The sequence below is a fragment of the Kogia breviceps genome, chromosome 14, assembly GCF_026419965.1.
Source record: "Kogia breviceps isolate mKogBre1 chromosome 14, mKogBre1 haplotype 1, whole genome shotgun sequence".
In the NCBI taxonomy this organism is placed as follows: Eukaryota; Metazoa; Chordata; class Mammalia; order Artiodactyla; family Physeteridae; genus Kogia; species Kogia breviceps.
Window position 1 is genome coordinate 59208250 of NC_081323.1, and position 12233 is coordinate 59220482.

At 42.5% G+C, this 12233-nt stretch overlaps 1 protein-coding gene across 50 annotated transcripts in view; it reads left to right on the forward strand.

The window, feature by feature from the left end:
• RBFOX1 (RNA binding fox-1 homolog 1) overlaps window positions 1–12233 on the forward strand; it is a 2224270-nt gene that overhangs the window by 2113943 nt on the left and 98094 nt on the right. The gene's annotated exons all lie outside the window — the stretch shown is intronic.

Sequence of the window (12233 nt, forward strand, 5' to 3'; positions counted from 1 at the left end):
CCATACGTTTCCATTTGGAATTGCATTTTTTATTCCCTTGGCAAAGCAGAGAGTTGGCTTAATTATCCCAACAATGTGCCAGTGTTTTGGAATTGCAAAGAGAAGGATTATTTAGAAAACTAGGAAAGCTAAATTGTCCTTCTTTTTCCATTAATCAATTTCCCTTGGCAATTCCCTTTCTCTCTGCTTTGCCTTCAAGGGTATATAGCTTTCTCCTCATCCCTTCCCAACCACCCACCAACTGCCACTCAAATCCACTGTCCCAGAAAACTTGGTCATCAGATTTGGGGAGAGAGTAACCCAGAAGCAACAGCAGCTGAGATTTTTGCTCAGCATGGCCTGTTACTTCTACCTGTTATTTCCCTGCTCATGAACAAGGCTGCATTGAACACCTGAGAACCTTAGTAGATTTGCCACATTGATGTTGAAAAGAAGTCTTGCTTTGATGCGGCCCTTGCTTTTTAATAAGGAGAAATCAATGACCCGTTGGGTTTAGATCCACTCATTTTGTAATCTCTTGATGGTAAGTCACACCCCTTGCTTTGTCTCTTCTGAGATGCCCTATGTCAGTCATTTTCCTGAAACTAAACATTGACCCTAGTGGTTGACAAAGGAACATAGGAAACGTAGACAGCTACTCTAGCACAAAAACCAACTTGATTTTAAAAGATGGTAAACCTTGGAAGGCCCAATGTGATAGCTGAGTTCTGGATTTTAGGTAGGCAATATTTGTAGTTGTTCTTCATGTGTGAATTTTATTACAAGCCTGGGTTACGACCAGGGATTCTAATAGTGAAGTAGTTGCGTTGACTCTTATTGGGGAGGAGAGACCTAGCTATAAGGCTTTCCATGGCTATGTGGTGGGATCCACTTCCTGAGGGGACACGTAGAGTAAGGAACGTGGACGTTACTCTCAGGCAGCCCAGGATGGAATCCTGGTTTCTCTACTTGCCAGCTGTGTGATTCTAGGCGAGTTACTTAACCTCTCTGTGCCTCAGCGTCTTCATCTCTTACATGGGAGATGACAGTAGTAACAAACTCACAGGTATTGATAAGAATTACATGGGTTAATATCTGAAGAGTGTTTGGTGCACAGCAGCACCATATAAATGTCGAGGAAATAGAAATAAATAAGTTAATGTTCCACCTCTCTGCCATAAGGGCAAAGTTAACTGAGAGCTGATTCTGCTGAATTCTGAGTGTACCACTAGACTAAAAGATTCTCTTTTAATTCATGAGAGGACTAGTCCTTCAGTGCTCAGCTTATCCATTCAGGGAGCACAGATATTGCTGGGATACATCTTTGTCCAAAGCTTCAGAGAAATGAAATCCCCCAGAAGGGCAAGGAGGAAGTTGGAAAGCAGCTTCTGTGTATCTGCTGGCAGTGCTGGGTGAAATGTAGTCTCTGGAATAAAGACGTGGCAGATTGTGTGTGTGTGTGTGTGTGTGTGTGTGTGTGTGTGTGTGTGCGTGTGCGTGTGCGTGTGCGCGTGCATGTGCCTATGTGCATGTTTTTTCTCCCCCAAAATAATGAGATCAAGAACAAGAAGCAAGAAACCATTCAATGAGGAGGTAGGCTATGAATGTGCGATTGTAACAGAGAGAGGAAAGTACATTTTTCCAGCCCCACGCAATGTAGCTGTTGGTAATCTTTGGCTCAAGCAACCAGGAAAACACCAAATATCTACTTTCCAATGATTTCAAACCTCTGTGCATATCTGTGGGTATTTAAGAGGCCATTAAGACAGAAGAAACAATTCAGAATGACTTAAACGTATGAGAATAAATGAATCTGCATAACTTTTAGAACATTATAGCAGCCACTCAAATGAGCCCTGGGCCCAGCCTCAAAAGTTAGATCATTGGACTATGGGGAAAAAATAAGTTGTAATAAGGGTTACTCTTGATTGAGTACTTTTATGGTCAGGCACTGTTCTAAGCACTTGACCTAAATTAATGTGTTTGAATCCTCATGGCAGTTTTCCAAATGTGGAAACAGAGGTACAAAGGGTTTGCATCACAGGGCTAAGATTTCACAGCTGGTTAAAAAGCCGGCTAAAATCAAGAGCCTGTGTTCTTTGCAACCAGGTTACTTTGCTTTATTTTTTATGAATGTTAAAAGTCATCATTCTTTGATGTTTTTATTTTTTTGTGGTACATGGGCCTCTCACTGTTGTGGCCTCTCCCGTTGCGGAGCACAGGCTCCGGACGCGCAGGCTCAGCGGCCATGGCTCACGGGCCCAGCCACTCCGCGGCATGTGGGATCCTCCCGGACCGGGGCACGAACCCGTGTCCCCTGCATCGGCAGGCGGACTCTCAACCACTGCGCCACCAGGGAAGCCCTAAAAGCCATCATTCTTATTGACTGTGCCCTCTGATAGTAGATCACACTACTGCCCTCTCCAAAAAACCAGTCAAATTAAAGAAGAGAAGTAAGATAATAATTTTGGATTATTCCAAATACCACAGTATTCAGACATATTAACTGCTTATGCCAGGGGAAGGTTTCAGGAGCCCGGACAACCAAATAATTATTTCTATGAGCTGCCTCAGTAAACTTAAATCTAAAAAAAGGAGGAGGATGGGGGGGCACGGAGAAGTAAATGTTACTTGAGAAATCTGAATATTTGTGTTTGGTGTTGCCAATATCTGGGCTGTCCTTGATAATCAGAGGCTTTCTCTTTTAGCCTGTATGTTTGTCTATGTAGGTAGACAGAGCTCATGATATTCAGAAGTGTGGGGAAATGGTGCTGCAGATCCAACACTCCAGAACAATTCCTTTGAAATACTTGAAGACCCATAAAGACTGAGAATCCCACTAGCTTAAACCTAAAATTTCAGGCACCTGTATCTGTGGAATGCATATATGCAAAATAGAGCTGTAGAATGTATTCATTTCCATAACCAGGTATAATGCCTCGTGTTCTCCATTTAAATACCCGTGACTAAGAATCTAGGGGGCATTTTAAATTTCCCCCACTACAAACATAGTCTGGATTTATCTTGGAATTTTGAATGTGCCCCAGAGCTGAAATGAAGACCTTGTCATTGATTTGCTGTGGGTATTTCACAGGTCAGCCCTGTGTCTGCCTGACACAGAGAGCCAGCCTTATTTTATTAGTCATTTCTATATATAAGACTTCGTGTTAATGACAAAGATCACAATATTCCCATAGTATAATTATTGATTTTCTGAAGCTTATGCAGAATTAACAACCCTGCCTCCAATTGTCTCTCAGAATGGGGCATGAAAAGTGCACATATTTTGTAAATTAAAATCAATATTTTCAATTTCTCCTAAAGGTAATTTTCCTAATTTAGTGGACTTTTCCCCTAACATTTATTTTCCCTTTAATTATAAAATGGCAGGTTATCGATTTTCGTCTGTAACCTCTTGATGCCCGGAGTGTGTTTTTATTGCTCACGCAGGGTGGGGGTGGGGAGAGCAGTTATACCTCTTAATGAGGATCTTTAATTACTAGCTGAACAGTATTAATTTGCTTTGATAAATTATGACATGCACTCTCCCTCACACACGTTCTAAGAGAAGCATTTAGAAAGCTGTTATGAAAGGTCTTTCATTGGGGGTGGTTTTTCTGAACTCTCATCAAGTTATACCTACAAGAACTCTTTTAAATGCTTATCCAATACCAGTTTCCAGAAGCAGATACACCTAAATCAGCATATTCCATGAACATACATAAATCTCCTCCAAAGACAAGTGGGTGTTTTCCTATAAAACTAAGCAGCAGCATTGATTATTTTTCCTAAGCCTAATCATCTTCAGACTCCTTGAGGCTTACTCTCATGACAAATGATTGATAAGTCAATATAAAAAAATGCCCAGGTGAGTTTCAAAGACTAGCCAGCATCTACGGGCATTCCATTTTAGAGTCAAAATAAAACTGAAGGCACTAAGTAGAAGTAAAATGTCTGCAAATATCTGTTCCCAGTAGCATTTCTCAAGTTATTTACTGTAATTAAAAATAGGGTTTTTAGGAATCCCGCTGCGGGGGCCTCAACAGGGATTCTTAGAGTTTCCCTGTCATTCTGAGAAGTCCCCTTTGCCATCTAATAAAAAGGTTTTTTTAAAAAAGTGATATTCTTTTTTTTTTTTTTTTTTTTTTTTTTGAAGGGCAACCGTTGCAAAACAGCCTTTCTTTTCTTCCTTAAACGTTCTAATTTTATTTCTTGAAAGTGTGACAGGACTGCCTACCAGAATCCCTTCCCATAGTTTCTCTCCTCAGTTGCTTCCTGCCTCTGAGCCTAGGTCCCTGGACCCATGGGGATAGGATGATGAGTAAGACATGATTCTTTTTTTTTTTTTTTTTTTTTGCAGTACGCGGGCCTCTCACTGTTGTGGCCTGTCCCATCGCGGAGCACAGGCTCCGGACGCGCAGGCTCAGCGGCCACGGCTCACGGGCCCAGCCGCTCCGCGGCACGCGGGACCCTCCCGGACCGGGGCACGAACCCGCGTCCCCTGCATCGGCAGGCGGACCCCCAACCACTGCGCCACCAGGGAAGCCCAAAAAAGTGATATTCTTAAGGGATAATCATGATAGCTAGCCAACAAAACTGCTGATTGAAAGCACCTTTAATCTTCATACATGAGTAAAACAAAATAAAAATAAATAACAGAAGGCTATACACAATTGTTGACATGGTCCTGACAAATGGCAAATTCATCCGTTTCTCAGTTGCTGGTAAGATGGCTGCAAAGCTCACGCGCACTGTATATCATATCTGCCAACTCATTTCTGTGATTAAATATTCCATCAGTGGGGCTATAAGGCAGCAAAGCTTAACAAGATTCATAAGATGCACCACTCGAACGTACATAACTCACTTCCGTGGATGGGGAGCACCCTGCCTGCAAAGGAAAATTGGAATTGAGTTAAATTACTCCATGAGCTGTGATCAATAGGGAAAGGAAAAGATCTTCCAATGCAATGCAGATCTAAGGTAGAGTTGGGTCTGATGACTAGAAATACACAATTAAACTCAAAAGGAGAGAGATGCAGAGTCAATCGACTTGGAAACCTTGAAGATGACAGTGAACAGTAGTCTTGGTGACACTATTATTATTAGTGGGCTTTTGCGGGAGAGGAAAGAAGGGGGTCCTGAGTAACCATTTCGGCTTTGTGGGGAGTGAAACAAAATGACGGGTACTAAAAGAAGGGCATACCTATCTGCAAAGTCACACTTGAAAAGTGGCCAGGTCTTGAAACTAGGTTATCCTGGGGTTTCTAGGGAGGATCAGATAAAATAATGAGTGTAAAAGATCTTCATAGACTGAAAAGTAAGATAAAAATATAAGAGATTAGTGTGATCGCTGAAGTCACCTGGATTGATTGTGTCCACGTCAGCACAAGCCTGGCCACGGATCTCACTTGATGTGATGCCAGGCTAGGTGATGCCAGGCTAGGTGATGAGAAAGTGGATTGGGATCTCAATATAAAGGTTAAAAATGAAGAGGATGGATGTGGTGCTCTGTGATTGCGTAGCTCAGAAGGGCAGGTGTATTTGACCTTGGATTACTCGGACAAAGGTATTGGTTTTCTGTGGGCTCTTGGCCACTGTGAACCATGATTCATCTAAGAATTGGATCAGAAGTAGGTAGATGTAGGTCTCCCTCCCCCCACTTCACTTTGTTGGGTCCATTACACTTCAGAGAATGACCTGTAGCCACACTTTTGGATGGACTTCTTTCCACTTCCTTTCCTAAAATTTGGACACAAGAGCATCTGAAAAAAGTAAAATTTGTCCAGAACCTGGGATAACCTGACATAAGTTGCTTTTCTTTTATTGGTCACAGTCCTAGACTTTGGATTGGGCTTGGGGTGACTGCCTTAGCATCCTGAAAGAGTATAAGGTGGTTTGGAAAGGTACCTGCCACCACCCAGAGCCCCTCCAAGCAGCAAATATTCAGGTGTTCCTCGTGGCTCTAAAGTTCCCCATATCCACCCAGAGGACCAGCCTCACCTGGACTCAGAGCCTGGGCAGTGAGGAGCTGCTCCTTGTGAACAATGACCTTTGGCTCGGTGATGTTTTGTATAATTTACACATCTGCCAGATTCCAATGCAGTGCACTTCAGTGAACTGGAACGGAAGAGTCCAGATTTAAGTCCCCAAGCGAAGGATTTTCAGCCTGGAAATGTTCCACTTCAAAGAGTTTATCTCGTACATCTGTTTACTTTTGCCTCCCCTTTTGGTGGCAATTCACTTTGCTTCTTCTCTCTCCTCCCTGCATCTGTCTTAGTGGATTTCATTCCATCCCTGCCCACATTTGGCCTTAATTTTGATCTGCGTCCTTCCCTGTCCTACAGAGGGAATGCAGCTCAGCTTTGATGGAGCCTGTGGGGATCTTCAAACAGTATCAGCACTCGCTTATGTGCTGAAAACTGCATTTCCTAAATAAATGAGTCCGCATTCTATTGCATGGAAAGGCTATCAAGGAGAGCTTGCCCCAAAGCAGGGAATGACAGGATGGTCCTTGTAGGAGAAGCCCCACCACTAGGCTGTGGAGGAAGATGAAGTTCGGGTATCTGGCTCTGGATAAATTTCATGGGGAAAGTTCTAGGTTGCCCTCATCAATATACTCAGCAACTCAAAACATCAGCAACATAAGCCAACTCTGGGTGCTTAATCGGTGCCAGGCACTGTGCTAAACTCTGCATCTCCTCCAATTCTAATAAAAATGTTAGAGCATTATCTTTATAGAAATTATGAAACCAGGGTTTTTGTGGAGAGTTTATCTCATTTCCTAAATCACAGAACTAGTTTGTGAAGAATCTGTATAGTATATAAAGGTCTTTTTTCTAAGCACAAAGCCCGTATTTTTCACCATCTTCTGATGCAGCTTCCTCAGTAATAGATGAGGGCACACCCTCTATGCCTTCCATTCATTAGGTCATAGAATATAATGACAATTAGTAAGAGTATCTTTGCATTTAATATTATTGGCTGCATGCCCAACGCCCATGATGGGATGTTTACATATGTTTACAGAGATTGCAACTCTGCAGGATGAGTGTCATTTTCTTCCTTTTGCAGATAAAGTAGAAATCCAGTGAAGTGGAGTTGCCCAAGGTTGCTTACTTCAAAGGTTAAAAAGCTGATTCAAACCCCTATCTTTGTATATCTTATTACAAAGCCAATTCCTTTCCCTGCAAGTTACCTCCCATATGTTACTGAATGCAAGCTCCTGTGCCTGACATACAGTGAGGCCAAACAATACTGAGACGTTAGAGTTTGGAGCAGAGACAGGTTTATTATATAAAGGTCTTTATTATATAAAGAACCATGCGAGGAGACAGGTGGCTCTTGCCCCCAAACCGCAGACTCCTTGAAGGGTTTCAGCAAAGTATTTTTAAAGGCAAGGCAAAGGAGGGGCCAGGTTGCTTGTTGCACACTTCTTGGTGTTGGAATCCTTTGTGCACATAGCTCAGGTCACGATGTTCCTATAAACCTCCAACAAAACAAATGTTATTCTCTGTTCTGCAACTTTATCTTTATAAGAATGGAAAAGTGTTGTACTCGTAAAGGTCAGAGCCTTGAGAATAGCTATCCTGTATATGTCAGGCTATAGGCAACATTCTTAACTCTAAGCAAAAGCAAAAGAATACAAACGTTAAAGTAAAAAAAAATCTAATGTGGAGTCGGATTTGTTCTTCCCTATTACACAGACATGCTTTAGTTAATCCAGTATTTTGGATTGATGGTTCTTAACTGGGAGTGATTTTGCCTCTCAAAGGAATCAGGCAATTTCTGGAGACTATTTTCACTGTTACATCTGGGGAGAGGGGTGTTCACTACTGGCCTCTAGAGGGTGGGGCTAAGGATACTGCAAAATATCCTGCAGTGCCCCAGACGGCCCCCCACACAAAGAATGATCTGGCCTAAAACTCTGATAGCGCTGAGATTGAAAAACCCGGTCCTAATAGAAGCACATGAGTAAAGATGTGACATATGCACCAAATATCTTAAAAATTCTCATGCCCTGGGCTTCCCTGGTGGCACAGTGGTTGAGAGTCCGCCTGCCGATGGAGGGAACGCGGGTTCGTGCCCCGGTCCGGGAGGATCCCACATGCCGCAGAGTGGCTAGGCCCATGAGCCATGACCGCTGGGCCTGCACTTCCGGAGCCTGTTCTCAGCAACAGGAGAGGCCACAGCAGTGAGAGGCCCACGTACTGTAAAAAAAAAAAATTCTCATGCCCTGCTGATGGCTACTATTAAAGATGTCCAAGCAGCTGTCGTTATTGATGGCAACAAAAGAATGCAAGAGAGACATTTGCCCAAATGTTTCCTCTTCTGGGCATTCCTTTGTGATTTTTGACTCCAGAGGAAAAGCATAGTTTGATTTTATGCTGCAGAGCTGGCTTGGTTAGACATACTCACAGGATGCAGAAAGGCTGATATACTCACAATTCCAATTTATTGCAACAAAAGGCTACGGATTGAAAATTGGCAAAGGGAAGGAGCACCTGGGAGGAAGCCCAGAAGAAACCAGGCGGGCCGGAGCTCCTGGGTTTGCTCTCCCTGTAGAGTCACAGGAAGTGCTTCGTCTTCCCAGCAAAGATGTGTGACAGCACATGCAAAGTGTTGCCAGTCAGGGAAGCTCTCCTGAGCCTTGGCCTCAAGTTTTTTGGGGAGAGTTGGTCATGTAGACCTGGAGCACCCATGACTGACCTCAATTACTCAAACCTTAGCCCAAAGAGCAAAAATAAGTACTCACCATAAATCACATTGCTTCCATAAACAATCTTATCAAACTGGTACTGTGTAGCCCAAGGCCACAGGCATCCAAAAGCAATCTCATCAGCTAGAATATTCCAAGAGCTCAGAACTCATCTCCCAGGAGCTGACCAGTCCTAAAGACAAGCCTTTGGCGGGAGATGCACAAGGTTTGAGCAGGCCGGGCTTGCTGAGTTAACCCTTTCCTGCCCAACATTAAAAAAAAGAAAATGGAGCTGGCAAGCTCAGAACATATCACAACAGTGATCATGATGGAAGCGGTGAGGATGAGGATGGAGATATAAGACAAGACGTACTACTGTGTTTGCTGATTCTAGGAGAAAAGATGAAGCTGAATTTAGTTATGAAAGAGGAAGGAGTGAGTGCCTTTTTCACTTAGAGCAGGGGTCTGCAAACTTTTTCAGTAAAAGGCCAGTTAGTCAATACTTTCAGCTCTGTGAGCCATATAGTCTCTGCCACAGCTACTCAGCTCTGCCCTTCTAGTGCAAAAGTAACCATAGATAATACATGAAGGAATAGGCATAGCTGTGTTCCAATAAACCTTTATTTAAAAACACAGACATTGGGGCTTCCCTGGTGGCGCAGTGGTTGAGGGTCTGCCTGCCGATGCAGGGGACGCGGGCTCGTGCCCCGGTCCGGGAGGATCCCACGTGCCGCGGAGCGGCTGGGCCCGTGGGCCATGGCCGCTGAGCCTGCGCGTCCGGAGCCTGTGCTCCGCAATGGGAGAGGCCACGGCAGTGAGAGGCCCGCGTACCACAAAAAATAAAAAAAATAAAAACACAGACATTTACATTTCATGTAATTTTCATGTGTCATGAAATAGTCATCTTCCTCTCCCCACCAACCAGCTATGTAAAACTGTGAAAGCCTTGGCCCCTACTTTGCTGACCCTGGCTGTAGATTTCAGATTTAATAAACACAAAGCTTATGCCCTGGGGAGATGTTTTGGTTTTGATTTTGGTTTTTTAGCGTTGCATTTTGGTAGCAATTACACAATACTGCATGAACCCGTGGTTACCTGGCTGTCACTCAGTTGTATGATGTCCATCAAGGAAGGGCCAGAGAGAGAGGCTGTGTATGAATTCACACATACCACTGGCTTCCATTAATTCATCCTTTAGCTCAGAGTTACAGCACTGAGGACCTGGGAAGTGCCAGGCACTGTGGTAGGTAGGCTCTGGGGTAGCAGCCCTTCCCTGCAGAATTTGGCAGGGCAGTAAAGGCTGCACACAAATAAAGTCAGGGTATAATAAATGATGATACCTCCTGGACCACTGGAAAATAGCCACTCTCTCTGCATTAAAAAAGGTGCCATAAATTGGGTCTGGAAGGATAAGTTAGAGTTTGCCAGCCAAGAAGGCAGAGAGGAGATCATTGTAGGGGTAAATAAGGAGAAGTTTGGTAGCGTCCAAAGGAGTTTCTCAACCTCATCTTCAGAATCCATTGAGAAAAGTTAAAACAGAATTAAAAATGTATTACAAGTACTTGATGTTCATGTGAGATGGGAATTTCTGAGGCAAAATCAGTTTTCTCCAAAGACTGAGAAATATTGACTGAGATCAGAAAGAACCTTCTACAGAAAAGTTGCTAAAGACCTGATAATACCATAAAAAGGAATCTGGATTCTGGAATTTATCCGTTGAGTGGTTGACAACCATTGAAAGCTCTGATTAAATGAATGAAATAATAAAAAAAAATAAGAAGAACACAGTGATGAATTAGGACCCAGACCTACATTCGCAACAAATCAGAGTCTTATCATGAACAATATATGTGGGTTAAGCCCTGAAAGATGTAAGACCACATCGGTGACTGGTCACCAATCCCAGAGATTGGGTTCTTGACAGACCCCAGGATTACCAAATGGTGCCCAACAACGAAGGCTATTATACAATGTGTCTCCTACTTTTGTCCAAAACTTTTCTGAGGAAAGCAAATTACCAGAGATTTTAAATGAGGTGGGTTCATTTTTCTCTTTATGTTTTAACTTGAGTTGCCATTCTATCATAAACCATTTCGTTTTGAGGATTTTTTTGCTTTCCACTTTCAGCGTTCTTTTCAACATTTATGGTTCACTGTTATTAGCCCAGCCAATTAAGTTGTTGTGTAAATAGAGACAAATTGGCCAAATAGTGTTTAATATACTTTATGTTAATTATATGTAGATACTCATTCTCCAAGTATAAAACGAAGCTGTCCCCTTTTCTTTTAAAAAATTTAGCGTTGAAGAACCAACACCCAAATCTCAAAATCCTAGTTAGATTAACTACGTTGATGACAGTTAATGCATTTCTAGAACTTCTATGGAACTGTTACAACCCATTACAGTCAAAATATTGGTTTATGAAAATTAATAAAGCCACTGGAAAATAGAATCCAGCATCTGCATTAGCTATTAACACCCAAAGAATCAGCCAGAATTAATTATGCTGCATGCTGCATTCTAATGAGTTTTTCATTAAAATGTATATCATTATGGAAACTAAACAAGGATTACTCAAAGAATAATGCCAACGGCTGTTATTTTTTTAGGGGATTAAATTAGTTAATGGGTTATACATTTAAAACTGACACAGAGGTTAATTACTGTACACCCATCATTGTGTTAAACTCAGTATCAGTTTAAAAACACGAACACCCCAATATCATTGATATTTCCTCTGGAAAAAATATGAATCCATTTGTATGTTTCTAGTGTTTGTTTGATATACACGTGGTATTGTAAACACTGAAACCCTCTATATTAGTTCTCTGTCATTTTCGAAAACAATTTTCACCAGGTGAAAAAGTCTACTTGCTTTCAGCCTATTGCTCTCTGTGTGTGTGTGTGTGTGTGTGTGTGTGTGTGTGTGTGTGTGTGTGTGTGTGTGTGTGTGAGAGAGAGAGAGAGAGAGAGAGAGAGAGAGAGAGAGAGAGAGAGAGATGTAGGAGGCATATTTAAATAAATGTACCTGATTATTCTTTGAGAGATTCAGAGTTGAAATATAGTATTTTCTACTCTCACCAAAAGAATAAGGTCAGGATTTTAAACCTAATCTAGGATAAGAAGGAAACTCAAGATGAATCTCTACAGCCCTCCTGCAAATATACCCAGATCCTCCTAAAATCCAATTCTGTAATAGTAAGTGAAATATAAGAGGGGGCCACTAGGGAGGGCTTTCTGGAAGGCTTTTTGGACTCTTGTAGCATCATAGAAGCTCTTGCCCCTGGAGGATGAGAGGCAGAGAGGGAGGAAGTCCATCTGGGTTCTTTGCAGAGACTTGTAAACTCCACTGTTTTCAGCCGAAGCACAATTTGTAATTTTTTTTTCTCCCGAGCAGAGATTGCGCACTAAAATATCTTAAGGAGGAGGTTGTGAGATCAGTAAGTGAAATGTGCAAATTGGAAGGGACATACCTCAATTATAGCAGGAGTAGCTTCTCCCCATCACTTTGAGTGGCCCTGCCAGGCAGGAATACTAGCCGAAACCCACGGGGCCC